A 20426-nucleotide genomic window follows, 5' to 3' on the forward strand; every position below is an offset into this window, starting at 1 on the left:
AACTGGCATACTAGAGGTGGACACAACTGTAATTGCGTCATTAATCGGACATGGGGAATTACATATGCATATTGGTCATGCACACATAACATATGATGGATGACACGTAGGGACACAGAACATGGCAAATTTTACTTTTCCACATTCCCTCCTTGTCACTACGTTTCCATCAGGAAACATCAATATTCATGATACCATCTATCATTTCATACAGTATCATTTGCTCGTCTCGAATTATCCTGGAACGGGATTTAGAACGGGGCTTAGGACTAGGAATACAAGAGGTAGCACAAATGCCGCAAATCGCAGGGCCACATTGTATACAGAGACAGCAGCTGAATATGATCGCTACTGCAATACCTAGAAAGGACAGGACTTTCCATCCCCATGCGGAAATTATATTCCAGAACCAACCGGACCATGTCCAGGTGCCTGGATCTTGGTGTAACAGATGGGCAATTTTATGAAGTCTGGTTATAGCTGAATAAACAGACGGCGCGTTATTTGGAATGAAAATGCAGCAACTAGATCCGATGACTCTACAGGCCCCGCCCCTATCGGCCAGTATGACGTCAAGGACGAGACGATTCTGTAAAACGACAATTCTCATAAAGGATTGCTCTTCGGTTAAGTTACCTAGAGCAGAGGCAGTCTCATCTACTACTGCTTCAAGGGTTCTTGTTAACCTACGGATTAGCTTACTGTTTACAACTGTACCTAAATAAGGGAACACACCTTTATCAATATCAATGAATTGTTCTGCGGCAGTTTCAGTATAATCGACAATCGGGAAGTTTCTCTTGTGTCTAGTATGTACTAGATGTGTATTTCTATGATAATCAGGTGGGGCTAGAAAAACAGGTGGCAGTAAGAAAGCAATATAACAGGTTCCCTCCCAATCGAGGGGCAGACGAACATATGCGGTCTGACCACAAACAAAATAAGAATGACGTGAAGCTTTAAAAATAGATTTCCCACTGTCACTATACTTGACAATAGTAGTACATTCACTATGTCCTATATGTACGGAACCCTTATTTCGGACACATAATTCGCCTTTGACTGGTAGTACTGAAATAGCGGGTGAGTCTGAAGTAGTATCAGACTGAACATTCAGGACCATAAAATTCGACGAATAATTACCTAAATTATACACTTCATTTTCTAGATCTAAACCTGTTCTGTGGGGGAAACCTTGCTTGTCTGGGAAACATGTGCTGTTAAGAAAAGACATATCTGTTGAGGATGACGTTAACGTGGACCATGCTCCACACGAACCATTATGTGAAAAAGGATAAGGAAAGAGTGGCAGAACTCCCTTCGAGGTCTGGAAAGGGGGGAGTCGACCACACACCCAACAATTAGTGGCATTGCTGGTCTGGTGTGAGTAATGTAACATACGGATAAATGAGTTATTACGCATAGCGAGGCGGTATGAATATTCGTGAGGAGGCAGATCACTAAACGTGTGCTCTACTGTAACATTAGGAGGCTTATTTACATGAAGAACTGGAAAATACAGGAAAAAGGCATAACTGGTGCAGGAAATCATAATGCTGATGAATAATATGAAACTTAGAAAAACGATACATCTGATTGAGTTTTTACTAACTCTCTCACTATGGGGGTCTATTTTATACATGTCAGAAACAGTCTAACCGTTTCACCTAGGGGAGGACTTATACAATCAAACTGACTGACTTAATTTACTAGACCTTAACTTTTGCTTATACTCCTGCTGCGGAGTTTTCTCTAACAGGGGAGGGGTTGTAGCAATGTCTTTTGCGGGACAGTCCTTGAAAACAATATTCTGGCAGTCCTTCGAATCCTGGGAAATGTTCTTTAAGGCGGGTTTCAGTCCTTTAAAAAGTTTAACGTGAGAAAGGTGTATCCATCCTTTTCGGCCTTCCAATTTCACGGCTGTACGGGTGGTGAGGAGGACCTGACGGGGCTCTTTCCATCGAGGCTCCAGCGGACTTGATCTGTCAAAGTTACGGACCATCACCATGGAACCTGGAACGATTTCGTGCGGTGCCACCTCGGTATTGTCTGGAAATGCGGCGGCAACCTGTGAACGACATGAGTTGAGGGCAGACATCAAGGAAGCTAGGTAATCTGTCAGCATATTACATGAAACATCAGTAATACTTCGGGGTCTAGGAGTACCCCACATGTTAGGGGGGCGGCCGAATACGACCTCATACGGGGACAGACCTGATCTGGAATGTGCGACCATGCGCATATAAAACAAAGCGACTGGCAGAGCTACTAGCCAGTCCACACCCTTATCTTTACATACTTTGGCGATTCGGATTTTCAGAGTCTGATTATGTCTCTCGACTAGACCGGCTGCTTCAGGATGGCGTACACAATGAAACTTCCACTGGTACCCTAACAACAGGGAAACGTGCTTCATTAACTCTGAGGAGAATGGTTGGCCGTTATCAGAATATACGACTCTAGGGAGTCCATATCGAGGGAAAAACTCACGAACCAACTGCTTGGCAGTGGTCGCGGCTGTGTAATCTGGGACTGGATATGCTTCTGTCCATCTGGACAAAGCGCATACAACTACAAGGACATACTTGAAACCTCGACATCGCTCCATCTGAATATAATCCATCTGGAGGACTTCAAAAGGGTGGTCAGGAGGCTGGAAACCACCTTGTTCCACCGGGACACTTTTACCTGGATTAAACTGACAACATATCATACAGGTACGGACTTTCTGCTTGGCTGCAGCTCGTAAATGCTTGTTGAACCAAATGTTCTGGATACTGTCTAACATTGCTTTTTCTCCTAAGTGTGCTGGACTATGTGCGGTATTAATAATGACTTGAACCATAGAGTCGGGGAGAAACCATGTGGTTCTTCCCTTCGTTAACCATCCTTGATCTGTCTGGACCCCTCCTTGTTCAGACCATTTCTTGATTTCTTCAGGAGTAGCATGTAACTGGATATCTATGACATCTTGTGTAGGGTCCTTAACTGTCATACATGTAGCCGGATCTGGAGTATGTGTCAGGTTAACTGGAATGTCTGGTGTCTGTGCTGTAAGCTTGGCTGTGCGATCTGCTAGATCGTTACCTTGAGAAATAATGTCAGTAACTTTCGTATGTGCTTTGCATTTCATGATAGCAATGGATGTCGGTAAATGTATGGCATCTAACAGAGCTTGAATAAGGAGACCATGCTGAATCTTGGTTCCATGAGAAGTCATGAAACCTCTCTCCTGCCAGAGCACTCCGAAGTCGTGTACAACTCCAAATGCGTAACGTGAATCTGTGTAAACATTAACTTTCAGGTTCTTGGCGTGTATGCAGGCTTGTGTCAGAGCAACTAGCTCTGCTGCTTGAGCGGACAGGGTATCAATACGGTGTGTTTCAATAACTTCGGTGTCAGTAGTCACTGCATACGCGGCGACTAGTTCTCCTGTACTAGTTCTCATACATGAACCATCCACATAAAGTGTCAGGTCAGGATCTGGCAACGGAATATCTGTCAGATCTTGTCTTGGCTTTGTCGTAATGTTAACTACTTCCACACAGTCATGTGGGTCAGGATTTGAATTAACTGATGGTAACAGTGTAGCAGGATTCAGGACGTTGCAGCGTCTAATTTCTATGTGTGGCTGGAACAATGTCAATTCATAACCTGTTAAACGTGCAATTGTCAAGTGCTGAGTTTGTGTTCGGTTTAAAAGGACTTCCACGGAGTGTGGGACTTGTACTGTCAGGGAGTGTCCTAAGACTATGGAATCACTTTGTCTGATAGCTAGTGCTGTGGCTGCAACTGACTTGAGGCACGCAGGCAATGCCTGGGCGACTGGATCTAATGTGCTAGAAAAATAAGCACAGGGCTTGTATTGTCCTGCTTGATCTTGTGTGAGAACAGATAATGCTGTACCTTCGCGTTCAGTAACGAAAAGTGTAAAAGGCTTACTGTAGTTCGGTGTAGCTAGGACTGGAGCTTGACATAAAGCTTTCTTTAACTCGTTGAAACTAAGTGTATGTTCAGATGTCCAAGGGAGGACAGTCGATACGGCTGCCTCCTGTGTCGTTAACTGTATCAGTGGCTTGGCTAGAAATGCATACTGGGGAATCCATTGTCTACAATAAGAAGTAAGGCCAATAAAAGCACGTACCTCCTTCTGGGTTCTGGGCTGGGGAAGACTCGCTATTAACTGGATACGGTCTGGTGTCAACTGCCTACCCCTCTTGGACAGTAAGTGTCCTAAGTAGACCACTTGCTGGACACAGAATTGAAGCTTCGAAGGGGACACCTTGTGCCCCATCTCGGCTAGGAAATACAGAACCGTCAGTGACGCTCGCTCGCAATCACGTTCAGAACGGGCTGTGATCAGTAGATCATCGACATACTGGAGCAGGGCAGTGTCAGTTGGCATGTGAATGTTATCTAGTTGTCTCTTAAGTGCTTGACTGTAAATACTAGGGCTTTCTGTGAAACCTTGAGGAGCGCGTGTGAACATATAGCTCCTTCCATTTAAACAAAATCCGAAAAGAAACTGGCTGTCTGGATGAATTGGAACACTAAAAAATGCATTCTTGAGGTCTATTACTGTAAAGAACATGGCTTCGGAATCAATGGCTGTCAATAGGGAAGAGATGTCTGGGACAACTGGGTACTGCGGAATAATACATTTGTTAAGCTCCCGTAAATCAATCACTAATCGATATACTGGGGGTGCATTTGGATCAGTACGTTTCATGACTGGAATGATCGGAGAATTACATACGTTGGAGTCAGTTTCTACAACCACTCCTTGAGCGATGAGCTCGTCAATAATTTTGGATAAGGCTGCTACAGCCTCAGGTGGCAATCTGTACTGTCTGATTCGTGGTAACACTACACCTGGTTTGAGAGTCACACGATGGGGTGTGATTTGCATGTAACCTACATCAGTTGGACCTTGCGCCCATAAATACTGCGGAACTTTAGACAGTCTTGAATCAAAATCTCGTAATACATAGTGACCCTTAAAGTCACGTAGGAACAATCGTATTCCCTCTGGGGAACAGCATATAACTGCACCTAATTCTTTCAGTGTCTTAATGCCTAATAGGTTTTCTGGACATGACTTAGTAAGTAACAGATCAGTAGTGCGGGACAATGGACCAACTTCTAGAGTAACTGGCTTTGAAATCTCATTAACGATAGGCTTTCCTGAAAATCCAAGGGAAACATTTCTTGAGCCTGAGAGCGGAGCCCCTGGAACTTCGGCATGACTAATTGTGGTCCTACTTGCCCCTGTATCAATCAAAAACTTTCTGTCTTTCCCTAATACTTGACTGTGAACATAGGGACCTTCTTGATCTACAGGTATCTCGATGAGAGGCAAGCCTACCTCCCTCTCTAGGCTGTTTCATGAATATGGCTGGTACTCTGGATACTCAGACTGTGCATACTGGTACATCTGCGATGTAACATGCTGTGTTGCAGCAATAGGCTGCGGTGCTGTAACTGTCTGTGGTGTATTCTGTGACTGAGGAATCTGTGAAACTTGTTCTTGTCTAGGCGGACGTGGTCTTTCTTTAGTCTTACCAGTAGCTATGTTGTGTTTCAGAACTGCACAATCATTTATAAAATGACCTGGCTGTTTACAATAATTGCAATTCCCTTTAACGGGTGCTGCAGGCTGACTGGCTTGATTCGGACCCCTCTTCTGACTGTCTTGAGGAATAGATTGTGCAACTAGCACTTTCATTTTCGTGTCTTTCATACGTTTTCTCTCGTGTTCTTGCTCTTCCCTGATTCTATTCTGGTGGTACTGGAGCATCTGGAGCATCTGGGACGGAGTATTAGCTTGCCAGGTGCTTTCGACTTTCAAAACTCGATTTTTAATTGATGGACTTGAATTCTCGACTAATTTAGTAACAAAAAGGTGAGGGTATGACTCACTACTTGTCTTGAGACCACTGTTGATACTGAAACATTTTTCAAATCTAGAATAAAAATCACTAATATCTTCATCTTGCTTCTGTTTACAGGCTGAGATTGCATCCCAGTCTTCTTTTCTGGTTGTCAATAATCTGGGTAAAACTTGAATCAATAATTCTGGTAATTCTTTACATTTATCTCCAAGACCGGTACCTGGTACTCGTGCCTTGTCTTCAGCTTCTAGAACTGTCCAATCGATCTTTTTCTCTCCCACCTCCCATTCTTTTTCCTTTAGCTTTTCATACACCCCTGCGGGCAACAGGACCTTTAACATTTTAATGATATCTGGGTAAGTGTATTCTCCTATACGGAGCATGTCTTTTAATTCTCTATGGAACCCTGCTGGATCTTTGTCATGACAGGGAATTAATTTCTTCATTTCAAGGAGTTCCATCTTTGTGATTGGAGTGTATACAAACACTCGTTGCATTTCGCCACCCGTTCCTCTGACTGGGTGGACTTCTCGTAGCGGATTTTGTCTGTCTATGTAGAATGATTTACTTTCTGGGGGTGAGACATGAACAAAATGCGGGTTCAAAAACGTTCTATATTTGTGACGCTGTTCTAGAATGACATTAATTAAATCGGTACCTAGACCTCTCCATCTATACTGGAGTAACTCGTTCAAGATATCATGTAACGGACCTGGATCAGAGTGCTGACCCTCATACAGAGTAATGAGGTGCTGAATCATATACATACCCACCAGTCGCTGTTCGGCTGGGGGCATTTTCAGAAACATTTGTGCCACTATTTCGTCTGGAAAAGTGGTAGAATCAGTAACCCATCTGACTGCTGATCGGGCTATTTCTTGTTCATGCATAGTACTTAACTCACTATAACCAATTCGTGATTTTAGAATGTGATCGGTAGCTTGGAATACTTGTTCTAGGGAACCTTGTTCTGGTGCTGGATGATGGAAAATAGACTTGTGTTCTAGACGCAAATGGCGATCTGGAAATCTAGATTTTCCTACATACGCTATTCTGGCAGTATTCTCGTCGTCTTCCTCTTCAGGATCAGAGGTACTTTCTTTCTCGCTTACTTGTGCTGCTTTACGCTGTTCGTGTATCTTTATTATCTCTCTACGGATTTTCTTGTACATACTTTCCATGGCACTAATGGTATTGTGCTTTCCTTCGGCTATATTATCACTCCACTTTGTCAGAGTTTTCATTTCGGCTGGATCTTTAGACGGGTAATCTTGTTCTCTTATTAGACAATTAATTAAGAACTTTAATATCATACGCTGAATCTCGGCTTTCCTTTGAGACATGGCATCACTAATACTTTCTGGATCATCCCCTGTACGGATGAAACGATATATTCTGTCTAGATCTTCTTTCATATTCGGCAAGGTGACTAGATACTCGGTCACCCTCCTTACGCGTACTGAATATAGAACCATATTAAACTCGCCTGGAACTGGGTCATAGACACATTCGCCAAGGGTTTGCCTGATTTCTGCAACAGACTTATTACTTTTAGGAGTACGCTGTGATGCTTGAGCATGTAATTCGAGTGCTGATAAACGCTTGTATGGCGGCGGGGTTTGAGGAAGACCTCCTCCTGCGGCCCCTAAACTAGAATCATCAACTGATGCTTTTCGTCCTGGCAGGGTCGGTAATTGTAACGTGGGCTGGACTTGTATGGCGGGCTGACCCGGGGGGGGCTGTTAACGGCACCCCGGTGTCTGGAGGAGCAGGAATTACCTGATTTACAGGGACTGGCGGAGCGCGAACAGGATTTGCATATTCGGGGACTGTGTCGTCCAGATAGGACGAAATAAAAATATCAGCTGCGGTCGGTTTGTGACGTAGCTTGGTCGGAACTAATGGTGGTGGAAAATTACTGGATGCCTCTGGGGTCGCTTTTGGCAAGCCCTCAGCAAGAAGAGGATACATACCCTTATTAAGGGCATGCCTCTGTCTGTCTGATTGCTCAGTTCTAACTCGTTCACCTATCTCGATTAATTCTCTTTCTTGGGCTCGTTCTTGGGATTCTCTACTTAGTTCTGTCTTTCTGATTTCTTTTTCGGTTCTTTTATGAGCTTCTTTGCGCCATAACTCGATGGCATCTTTCTGTGACTGTCTGGCTCTCTTTTTCCATAATGCTTCTTCTACTCGCATGATGCATTCGGCATCCCATGTACCCGATACGGGCCATCTATACTTTTCTTCTAACTGTTTGGTATAATCTACCCATAAATCTAGATACAATATGGCGCTTATGCCATGTTTCTGATACATAAAATGACCTGGACTGTCCCTGGGCGGGACAGGAACTGCTTCTTCTAACAAACCCTTTCTAGTTTTTAACTGACGTAGTCTCGAAAAGAGAGACATTGTAAACTTGAATCGGAACACAATACAATAAACGAGAAACAATAACAATTGGGAGAACAATTCAGGCATACCACGACATTGGAAATACATTGAACAACATCATAACATTACAGTTCGGACAGAAATATTACCTGGAATACTGAGAACAGAAACACAAGAATTTCTCGAGAACGGAACAGACTAGAGTTACTGGATGCACTGCTGAAACAGTACGGAACATACCGGTCCCATAAAGGGACGCATCAAGACCCGTATCCACCTAGGTGAACACTTCGTTAGTGGGCCTGGGTACCACCAACCCACGGACCAGAGTCAATTTAGATTGACCCTGTCTAGATACTACCCCAGTAATGGTACTCACCGGGCAGCAAGAACGGAAAGCTTCGGACTGGACTGGACTGCTACGACGACGGACGACGAACTTCGGACTTCGGTTACGGGTGGGCCTCCGGATACCTCGGACCTTGGACTCTTGGCTTGGGCTCTGGTCGGGACTCGCCGCGTTCCTCCACCGTCTCGTTTGGATGCTGGACCGCCTCCTCCGTCTCCTCCGTGGGCCTGAGGGATACTTGAGCAGAAATATCTGCCACTGCGCAGAAGAGTTCCGTCACGACTGCAGAGGGTCAGGGGGTCGGCGTGGCTTCACCGACGCGTGGGGAAAGGGCAAGTCCCTGTTCGGGCGCCATTATGTGGTAAATAAATAAATAATACCCTATTTTTGACTAGACATATATCATAACAGATAGCTCAATAAATAAGAGTCAAGATTCGAGGTAGTAGGAGTTTTTTGCAGGTTTAATACAGCATAAGGACAGGAACAGGACAACCTGCATAGGAACAGGGGCCCAGCAGCTGCTGGGGCTGGGTCTGGGATGAGCGCGCTAACTTTTAATAACAATACATGAGCTTATATACAAAACGCAAACACATAGCATTACATTGCAGTAGGCGTAGCAGTGGGTGGAGCAGAAGGCGTGACGCGTAGCAGTCGCGAAAGATAAGAGTAAAAGTAGGTGTAACTGGGCGTATACATAGACATGTGGTGCAGACGTAACAGAATATGTCATGAATGGGGCGGAAACATTGGAGGGGGCTACCTAAGGAGCCGGAACCTCTAACCTGATGGTGCGCGCAAACTGGCAATGACGTGTTACGAGGAGAAGCTGGGGGCTATGAACTCTGTGCTAGGAGCAGAGACTAAAGTCTGGAGGGTCGGAGCGACATGTACCTAAACCCTATCTAGTATCTGATGTTTAGGGAACACGTTGATATAAACTAAGAGTCAGGAGGGGAGAGGCTAACAGACTCTAAGACTGGAGCATGCATTATTCTACATGTAGTGCGTGATGAAGAATATTAAATGACCATTAAATCCAGTATTTCTCTTACATGGAGCCGAATAGGCTAGACAATGACGGAAACTATTGATGCAGTTCAGTAGCTTAGGAATGCAGAGAAGGAGGACTGAACTGATAACTGGAACTATAACATACTTTTGGCAGACTCAGAGGCAGAGCCAAGCTGCACCGGGCACTGCGAGGCAGGAAGTAAGTGAAGGGTCGAGGATACAGGTGGGGGCTGTATCGCTCCTCAGCGAGGCTTCAGGAGACAGGGGCTGAATCTGATGTCCAGGCCCTTTTGAGGCCTAGAAACGGGGACTTTACAATGGAATAACGTGCACACTGAGAAACGTGGCAACATTACTTTACATAGGCCTGATATTCGTAGTATTCACGAGGCCTGGAAACTGGCATACTAGAGGTGGACACAACTGTAATTGCGTCATTAATCGGACATGGGGAATTACATATGCATATTGGTCATGCACACAACATATGATGGATGACACGTAGGGACACAGAACATGGCAAATTTTACTTTTCCACACTTGGAGTGAAGGAGTCACTCCCATGCACCATACAGGTTCCGTGTAGGACCCTGTGGAGCATCAAAGACTACAGAAGTATCTCCCTTGGAGTGAAGGAGTCACTCCCATGCACCATACAGGTTCCGTGTAGGACCCTGTGGAGCATCAAAGACTACAGAAGTATCTCCCTTGGAGTGAAGGAGTCACTCCCATGCACCATACAGGTTCTGTGTAGGACCCTGTGGAGCATCAAAGACTACGGAAGTATCTCCCTTGGAGTGTAGGAGTCACTCCCATGCACCATACAGGATCAGTGTAGGACCCTGTGGAGCATCAACGACTACAGAAGTATCTCCCTTGGAGTGAAGGAGTCACTCCCCGGCACCATACAGGTTCCGTGTAGGACACTGTGGAGCATCAAAGACTACAGAAGTATCTCCCTTGGAGTGAAGGAGTCACTCCCATGCACCATACAGGTTCCGTGTAGGACCCTGTGGAGCATGAAAGACTACGGAAGTATCTCCCTTGGAGTGAAGGAGTCACACCCATGCACCATACAGGTTCCGTGTAGGACCCTGTGGAGCATCAAAGACTACGGAAGTATCTCCCTTGGAGTGAAGGAGTCACTCCCATGCACCATACAGGTTCCGTGTAGGACCCTGTGGAGCATCAAAGACTACGGAAGTATCTCCCTTGGAGTGAAGGAGTCACTTCCCTGCACCATACAGGATCAGTGTAGGACCCTGTGGAGCATCAAAGACTACGGAAGTATCTCCCTTGGAGTGAAGGAGTCACTCCCATGCACCATACAGGTTCCGTGTAGGACCCTGTGGAGCATCAAAGACTACGGAAGTATCTCCCTTGGAGTGAAGGAGTCACTCCCATGCACCATACAGGTTCCGTGTAGGACCCTGTGGAGCATCAAAGTCTACGGAAGTATCTCCCTTGGAGTGAAGGAGTCACTCCCATGCACCATACAGGTTCCGTGTAGGACCCTGTGGAGCATCAAAGACTACGGAAGTATCTCCCTTGGAGTGAAGGAGTCACTCCCATGCACCATACAGGTTCCGTGTAGGACCCTGTGGAGCATCAAAGACTACGGAAGTATCTCCCTTGGAGTGAAGGAGTCACTCCCATGCACCATACAGGTTCCGTGTAGGACCCTGTGGAGCATCAAAGACTACAGAAGTATCTCCCTTGGAGTGAAGGAGTCACTCCCATGCACCATACAGGTTCCGTGTAGGACCCTGTGGAGCATCAAAGACTACGGAAGTATCTCCCTTGGAGTGTAGGAGTCACTCCCATGTACCATACAGGTTCCGTGTAGGACCCTGTGGAGCATCAAAGTCTACGGAAGTATCTCCCTTGGAGTGAAGGAGTCACTCCCATGCACCATACAGGTTCCGTGTAGGACCCTGTGGAGCATCAAAGACTACGGAAGTATCTCCCTTGGAGTGAAGGAGTCACTCCCATGCACCATACAGGATCAGTGTAGGACCCTGTGGAGCATAAAAGACTACAGAAGTATCTCCCTTGGAGTGAAGGAGTCACTCCCCTGCACCATACAGGTTCCGTGTAGGACCCTGTGGAGCATCAAAGACTACGGAAGTATCTCCCTTGTAGTGAAGGAGTCACTCCCATGCACCAAACAGGTTCCGTGTAGGACCCTGTGGAGCATCAAAGACTACGGAAGTATCTCCCTTGGAGTGAAGGAGTCACTCCCATGCACCATACAGGTTCCGTGTAGGACCCTGTGGAGCATCAAAGACTACGGAAGTATCTCCATTGGAGTGAAGGAGTCACTCCCCTGCACCATACAGGTTCCGTGTAGGACCCTGTGGAGCATCAAAGACTACGGAAGTATCTCCCTTGGAGTGAAGGAGTCACTCCCATGCACCATACAGGTTCCGTGTAGGACCCTGTGGAGCATCAAAGACTACGGAAGTATCTCCCTTGGAGTGAAGGAGTCACTCCCATGCACCATAAGGTTCTGTGTAGGGCCCTGTGGAGCATCAAAGACTACGGAAGTATCTCCCTTGGAGTGAAGGAGTCACTCCCATGCACCATACAGGTTCCGTGTAGGACCCTGTGGAGCATCAAAGACTACGGAAGTATCTCCATTGGAGTGAAGGAGTCACTCCCCTGCACCATACAGGTTCAGTGTAGGACCCTGTGGAGCATCAAAGACTACGGAAGTATCTCCCTTGGAGTGAAGGAGTCACTCCCCTGCACCATACAGGTTCCGTGTAGGACCCTGTGGAGCATCAAAGACTACGGAAGTATCTCCCTTGGAGTGAAGGAGTCACTCCCATGCACCATACAGATTCAGTGTAGGACCCTGTGGAGCATCAAAGACTACGGAAGTATCTTCCTTGGAGTGAAGGAGTCACTCCCATGCACCATACAGGTTCCGTGTAGGACCCTGTGGAGCATCAAAGACTACAGAAGTATCTCCCTTGGTGTGAAGGACTCACTCCCTTGCACCATACAGGATCAGTGTAGGACCCTGTGGAGCATCAAAGACTACGGAAGTATCTCCCTTGGAGTGAAGGAGTCACTCCTCTGCATTCACAGGCATGTAACACAATTAACCATTCTGCTGATCCTGAGCTCCTGCGGATTCCGAAGGCTCCAACAACACAGGAGGCAGGTTGCCAAGTTCCCTGAGGTCGAGCTGCCCTCTCACCGAGTTTGAGGCCAGTATCCCTCGTGGGGACCGCATAACCCATACCCCTGTTCACCGCGTTCATTTGCAAGTGCATATGCTTGTTGGCATTCCCCAAATTTGTGCATTGGGGTGTCAGCCCCAACCTGTGCGCACATTTCCTACCAAGGACTTCGGCCTCCTCACACTCTTGTGCCCTAGGAACTGAGATTTTGTGAAATTGCCCGAGGTCCCCTCGCGACTCCTGTGCCTCCAGCATGTGGGTCCTCTTGAGGGTCAACACTGCTTTATTTGGGCTCCCCTGGTTGCTCCAGGCTTGCCCGGACTTCCTTTGCTGTGGTGAGTCTCATGGTCCTTGTTGGGCCAGACCCTAACCAATCTTGACCATCTTCGTGGGTTGCCATTGCCAAGGCTTGTTGGTGTTCCCGCCGGACACTGACCCCTCAGCACTCGACATCCGGGTCAGCTCACATCTGGCTCCTGGTCGTCCTCGATGTCTCCTTGTCCCTGCAGCTGAAGAATCAAGTACCCCCTCATCTCACCAGAAGCACCCGATGTTGGACTTGGCCCGCAGGGCAGGTTCGCCCCTAAACTTTTTGCCTTATGTGTGACCCTGTGTCAGTGATTTTTGGGTCTCTGCGCACTTTCCCCTGGGTCCCAGAGTGAAAGTGCGTGCGTGTAGTATGGCTGGCCTGCCCTCCCATAGGAATGCATGGGGAATGTGTGTGTCCATGGTAGTTCCTGATGCGTGGGGAGTGCAGGCTCGAGTTTAGTATGTGTAAACTCGTGAGAGTGAATGCTGCGAGATGGTGTCTGCGGCATGTATGTGTCTAGAAGGGAAGTGCTACTTCTGGACATTGAGATATGTGTGCATGTGCTGTGAGGGTGCTGGAGCGTGATTGGCTGGAGCTGGCTGGCATGCCAGGCTCCAGGACGTCTAGATGGGTTTGCCCGGTGGTGAGTGGGAGATTAGCATGAGTGATGTGTGGGAGGAGTGTACCTGTGTCCTGGATGGGCTGGGTTTTCCCCACACAATGCTGGCTCCGCCCCCCTGTGGTGTGTCTAACGACCCTAGCCTCCCCAGTGAAAGAAATGGGTGGTTGGGCCATCAAGAGTGCTCCAAAGCCAGCTGAAACTGGTTTTCCCCCCACCCTGCATCTCAAACAAAGGGAAATACTGTATAAAAATGGGGCTGTGTCCCCACTGAAGTTGTTCTCTTCCAGGATCCTGAGGGGGCTGTTGCTGCTGCTGGGCCAGAGGACCGCCACTTGGGGTGTCTCCCTGCCTGGAGACCCAGTGTGCTGGCTCTGGGCCCAGCCTTGCCCCCTGCCTTGCTGAAGGACTCTGCTGGACCTTTATTTTACTTATAGCGCCTGGGAGCGCTCTATTTTGGTCCTCTAGCGCTTGGGAGCGCTTGATTTTGTCCCAGCGCTGGGAGCGCTGTATTTTGCCCCCGCAAGCGCCTGTGAGCGCTTTAATGGTGTCCTAGCGAGGGAGCGCTTTATTTTCCACATATAGCGCTTGGAGCGCTTTAGGTTTGCCTGGCGCCGCCTTGATTGCTTCGGCCGGTGCCCACCCGGCATTGATCGCCCCGTTGTGGATCAACTCGAGGGAGCCAACCCCTCGGTTGAGTCATCGTCTGCTTACATCCCACCGCTGCCACCAATGTTGGAAATGGGATCCCTGGCTGGCCAGGGCTTTCGCCAAAGTCAGTCAGAGACCACCACACCCAAGTCAGGGCAAGGGAGTTACACGCCAAGATAACCCCTACTCGCCCTCTAGGTAACGTGGCGCGAGCAGCAAGGCTAAACTTGGAGGCGATGTAAGTTAAGTATTTGCGCACGCACCCCAGCAACAACAACCAAAGGCCCACCACAAAGGAAAACTCCACACAAGGTTATATAAAAATAGCCTTTGTATTATAATAAATATACATCAGATAAAACACACATCTTGTTACACTGTGCCAACAGGCACGGGTAGAATTTACAAGGGATATTGTACAGGACAGGGCCACTTGGACCACTGTCAGGGGTATCAGCACTTTTAGAACTTTGTAGAAATAAAAATCAGTGTAGCACACAAGATAAAAATAGAGCACACCACCAGCAATCACTGGTAACAGGACCTCACTAGCACCACCTGTACTAGGGAGAAAACAACCACCTACACATCACAGTACCTGTAGGGGTGTAAAAACAAAACACATGATGCATTAACATTCAGAGGTGTAGCAATAACATTGCGCAAAACTCAGATCAGTCACCACCTGTGACAGTCCCTGTGTCCCAATGTCAGGGGCCTAAACGTAGCAGTTGCCCACAAAGTGCTGGGCAACTGGTTCAGGGAAAGTTAGGGCAACTTTGGAGCCTCTCTGGGCTCAAGAACCGCTGCTGTGGCACTCTGGGGCAGTGGTTCTGGAAAGAAGTGCCTGAGCGAGGCTCAGGGCGCCATTTCTTGTCCAGAAGCCCAGTGAGGCCCGGGCCTGCGTCCGTGTTCTATCGCCCCAAGCAGGGAAGTCCATCACGGTGGTGATTGTTCTCCCCTGCGTTTTGGCTGGAAGGGGGTTGTGTTGGACTTGGCCCGCAGGGCAGGTTCGCCCCTAAACTTTTTGCCTTATGTGTGACCCTGTGTCAGTGATTTTTGGGTCTCTGCGCACTTTCCCCTGGGTCCCAGAGTGAAAGTGCGTGCGTGTAGTATGGCTGGCCTGCCCTCCCATAGGAATGCATGGGGAATGTGTGTGTCCATGGTAGTTCCTGATGCGTGGGGAGTGCAGGCTCGAGTTTAGTATGTGTAAACTCGTGAGAGTGAATGCTGCGAGATGGTGTCTGCGGCATGTATGTGTCTAGAAGGGAAGTGCTACTTCTGGACATTGAGATATGTGTGCATGTGCTGTGAGGGTGCTGGAGCGTGATTGGCTGGAGCTGGCTGGCATGCCAGGCTCCAGGAAGTCTAGATGGGTTTGCCCGGTGGTGAGTGGGAGATTAGCATGAGTGATGTGTGGGAGGAGTGTACCTGTGTCCTGGATGGGCTGGGTTTTCCCCACACAATGCTGGCTCCGCCCCCCTGTGGTGTGTCTAACGACCCTAGCCTCCCCAGTGAAAGAAATGGGTGGTTGGGCCATCAAGAGTGCTCCAAAGCCAGCTGGGCTCAAGAACCGCTGCTTTGGCACTCTGGGGCAGTGGTTCTGGAAAAAAGTGCCTGAGCGAGGCTCAGGGCGCCATTTCTTGTCCAGAAGCCCAGTGAGGCCCCACAGTGCCACAGCAGCGGTTCTTGAGCCCAGAGAGGCTCCAACGTTGCCCTAACTTTCCCTGAACCAGTTGCCCAGCACTTTGTGGGCAACTGCTACGTTTAGGCCCCTGACATTGGGACACAGGGACTGTCACAGGTGGTGACTGATTTGAGTTTTGCGCAATGTTATTGCTACACCTCTGAATGTTAATGCATCATGTGTTTTGTTTTTACACCCCTACAGGTACTGTGATGTGTAGGTGGTTGTTTTCTCCCTAGTACAGGTGGTGCTAGTGAGGTCCTGTTACCAGTGATTGCTGGTGGTGTGCTCTATTTTTATCTTGTGTGCTACACTGATTTTTATTTCTACAAAGTTCTAAAAGTGCTGATACCCCTGACAGTGGTCCAAGTGGCCCTGTCCTGTACAATATCCCTTGTAAATTCTACCCGTGCCTGTTGGCACAGTATAACAAGATGTGTGTTTTATCTGATGTATATTTATTATAATACAAAGGCTATTTTTATATAACCTTGTGTGGAGTTTTCCTTTGTGGTGGGCCTTTGGTTGTTGTTGCTGGGGTGCGTGCGCAAATACTTAACTTACATCGCCTCCAAGTTTAGCCTTGCTGCTCGCGCCACGTTACCTAGAGGGCGAGTAGGGGTTATCTTGGCGTGTAACTCCCTTGCCCTGACTTGGGTGTGGTGGTCTCTGACTGACTTTGGCGAAAGCCCTGGCCAGCCAGGGATCCCATTTCCAACACCCGACATCGGTGGGCATTCGTCTCCAGAGCCCCTGGTCACTCCTGAATGACCCAAACTCTGTCCCCTTTGCTTTCAGGTTCCTTCCATCAAGAATCCACTTGTGGATTCCACTGGACATTCTTCTTCCTTCCAGCAGAGGCATTTCCTTGAAGTCTCCCATTGAGAACGACATCGTTTTCCGACACCACTTCAGCCCTATGCACCCAGCTTCCCTGGGATAGGTAACACTGGTACTACGGTATCCACGTCTCTCCAACATTCTAAGTTCCAAAGGGCTTCTTCGTAATCCACTGGGAAGGGTCCTTAATCTTTAAAAATTCAACCGCAACTCTCCCATAGAGTTGTACGGAGCACGCGTCCTCCGTGGGGTTACTATGTACTCACCTTGGGTCGTTCCTTGGGGTTGTGCGATTCTACACCCCCTAGACATTGTCTTGACTCAAGTCGTGGTTCTTATTCCACTATTTTAGTATATGGTTTGGTCTTCCCCTGGAGCCCACTGTGTATTGTGCTACTTATGATTGTTTAATTGCTAAAGTATTGCGTGCTGTGTGTTGTATCCTCAAATAGAGGATACTAGAGAGTGTTATATTAATAAATACATATTTTTATAACTACTGTGTGGTTTACCTTTCATTCAACCAATACTATAAGGTTGCATTCTGGTAAAACAAGCTGCTTAACATTCCTTCAAGACTAATCCTAACAGGTGCTCTCCACAGATACCACTTGGATAGCTTTCTAAGGTTATCATTAACCTAATTATCATAAGGGATGTTTGGACTGGAGCAAGGTGCCCACTTTAACTAGTGGACAGCATATACCAGACCAACTTCTCACATTGGTGTGCAGCCGTTGGATTCACCCCTGCATTATTTTACCACATACATCTTTGTATTGATTAACTGGAAAACCACAAGTACTCGGTACCTATAATGCTAGCTTGGATAAGTAAGTTCTACTGAACTTGGGGTTGAGAAGTCAAGGGTTTAGCACACCTTTCCCCAACCTAAGAGAGTTTAGTTTCCCATTAGGTTAGGTAGGTGCACACACCACACCACACTTAGTATGTTTACTAAAGGAGAAACCAGTGGCTCTCTGCCCTCTAGATACCGTGAGCTTTCATTCCAGGAATTGAAAGCCCTGTGTGCCTCTAGAAAGCTGAAGACAGGGCGAGCAGCCAACACTCAACGCCTGACTGAGGTGTTACTCATAAATGACCTTAGGAAGACCCCTGGGTCAGATGAGCTGGAGAGAGTGGGTGGGTCAAGGAATGAGGACATGTCAGGAGGTGACACCTTTTATGACTTAGACTCAAACCCTGGCAGGAGGAACCTGAAGGTTCCCACCTGGACTGTTCAGATATTCCAGAGGATCAGGGAGATGGCTCAGGGGAGCCAATCTTCACCCCTCCCGGAAGAGAGCAGAGTTTACCAAGGAGATCTAGATCCCCATTTGCAGAATGAGATCGCTCATGGCACTCAGTAGGGACCTCTGTATCCAGCTAAAGGGATCACTCTTTAGATAGAGAATAACAGTTACTTGAGCTTGAGAAAGCTAGGTTTAGAGTCAGGCAAGAGCAACTGCACTTGACAAAAAGTCCCTGGAAGTCTAGAGAGCTAGAAAAAAAGTTGGGACTAGAGTCCCATGGTGGCAGCAACAGTATCCCTAGAGTTAAGAAACATTAATTTGACAACAGGAACCTGAGCAAGATTGTCCCTCTCTACCATGTTGGGGATGACATCCACAAATGGAGACCTGCTTTAGAGAGGGCATGTAAAGTACAGAGGGTCCCTCAAGAGCAGTGGGCAGCTATCTCGCGGCTCTCCTTTGCTGACAATAGAGATAAGCCCCTCACTGTTAGACAAGAAGATGCTGACAATTATTCAGTTCTGAAGAGTGCTCTCATTGATGGGTTTGGCTTAACCACTGAGCAATACAAGATTAAGTTCAGAGACACCCAGAAGGCACAGACTCAGGCCTGGGTGGACTTTGTGAACAGTGCTATTAAGGCTCTGTAAGGCTGGTTGCTTGGCAGCATGATTTTGTAGGATTGTATAATAAATTATGAGGGAGAAGATACTTAATAATTGCCAAAGTTCGTTATTGCATCAGTACCTGGTTGACTCAGATTTGACTTCTCCCCAAGAATTGGGAAAGAAGGCATATAAGTGGGTCAGAACCAGGGTGAAGCAGAAAACCCAGAACACTGGTGGTGACCAAAAGAAGCAAGATTCCAAGACTCCGGATGGGGGTTTGGAGAAAGGTAAAGATCTGAAGTCTTCATTGGGGCCCCATAAACCTAAATCTAGGGGGGAGAGGTATCACAGTCTAACAAAGGTAAAGGCAAAAATAAACCTTGGTGCTATTTATGTAAAGAAAAGACCCATTGGACAAAAGATGTCAATTGTCCAAAAGCCAAGGATTCAACTCCACCTATTACCACTGCCCCTAAGGTAACTTCACCACCTAGCACAGGTACAAGTGGTGGTACAGGGAACAAGGCAATAGTAGGGTTAACCTTGGGCTCCGAGGTGGGTTCTGTCTTAGCCAGAACTCCAGCACGGGCTGTACTTGTCTGTGATGGTGGCAAGCCCGTCTGCGCCCATCCGCTCCTGACCGGGGCCAGGGGCCAGGACCCCTGCTACTCGCAGCACGGACCTGCGATACTCGCAAACCTATTCCACAGATGTTCCTCACTGACCTCAACAGGCATGCCCCAAGCAACCACGAAGAATGCTTTAGAGCTTCTCCTGAAAACATCAAAGGACCATTCACATGCTTAAAATGCAAATGGTGCAGCCTAGCACACATAGAATCCACACCCAAAACGGTGAATAGCGGCCTAAGAACCAAATGCCTATAGTTCAGATCCCTCCACAAAAACTCCGAGGAGATCTGGAACATTATTAACGAAATGAACCCCAACTTAGTGTTTATAACTGAAACCTGGCTAGATGAGAACAACTGCCCTGATATAGCCAACGCATTCCCCCCTCCGAAATATAAAATCATATGTCAAGATAAGCAAGGGAAAAGAGGAGGGGGACTTGCAATAATATTTAGGAACAACATCAACTGCCTCCCACTCACAGTAGCCCAGCTTGATGAGCACGAATTACTAGCATTCCAAGTAGCTAAGGGTAATCACACCCTATTAGGAGGAGCAGTGATGTATAATCCCCCCGGATATCATGCAGACTTCAGCGCGAAGCTGCTCACACAACTATTCCCTGTCTGTCTCAAATACAAAAACTTTCTGGGGATCGGAGATTTTAACATTCACTTCGACAAACCAGACAGCTTAGCTGCCACACATCTAAACAATGACATGCAAATTCTCCAATTTAAACAATGGATCCAAGGTCCCACTCATAATGCAGGCCACACATTGGACCTACTGTTCTCCAACATTGAAACTACCTCGATTGAGGAGATTCAACCCGTGACATGGACGGACCACTCCCTTGTCTCCTTTTCATTTGCTCTGCCTGCGTTATCCGCTAGACCTTCTCTACCTGCACCCGACTTTTACAGACCTTGGAAACTGGTAACTCCAGAATCATTTAAACTCCACTGGCCAACAAACACCAACCTA

At 47.4% G+C, this 20426-nt stretch overlaps 1 protein-coding gene across 2 annotated transcripts in view; it reads right to left on the reverse strand.

Annotated features, from left to right (window-relative positions):
• LOC144807661 (uncharacterized) overlaps positions 1 to 20426 on the reverse strand; it is a 378666-nt gene that overhangs the window by 346451 nt on the left and 11789 nt on the right. The gene's annotated exons all lie outside the window — the stretch shown is intronic.

The sequence above is a fragment of the Lissotriton helveticus genome, chromosome 1_2 (genome assembly GCF_964261635.1).
Source record: "Lissotriton helveticus chromosome 1_2, aLisHel1.1, whole genome shotgun sequence".
NCBI classification, from domain to species: Eukaryota; Metazoa; Chordata; class Amphibia; order Caudata; family Salamandridae; genus Lissotriton; species Lissotriton helveticus.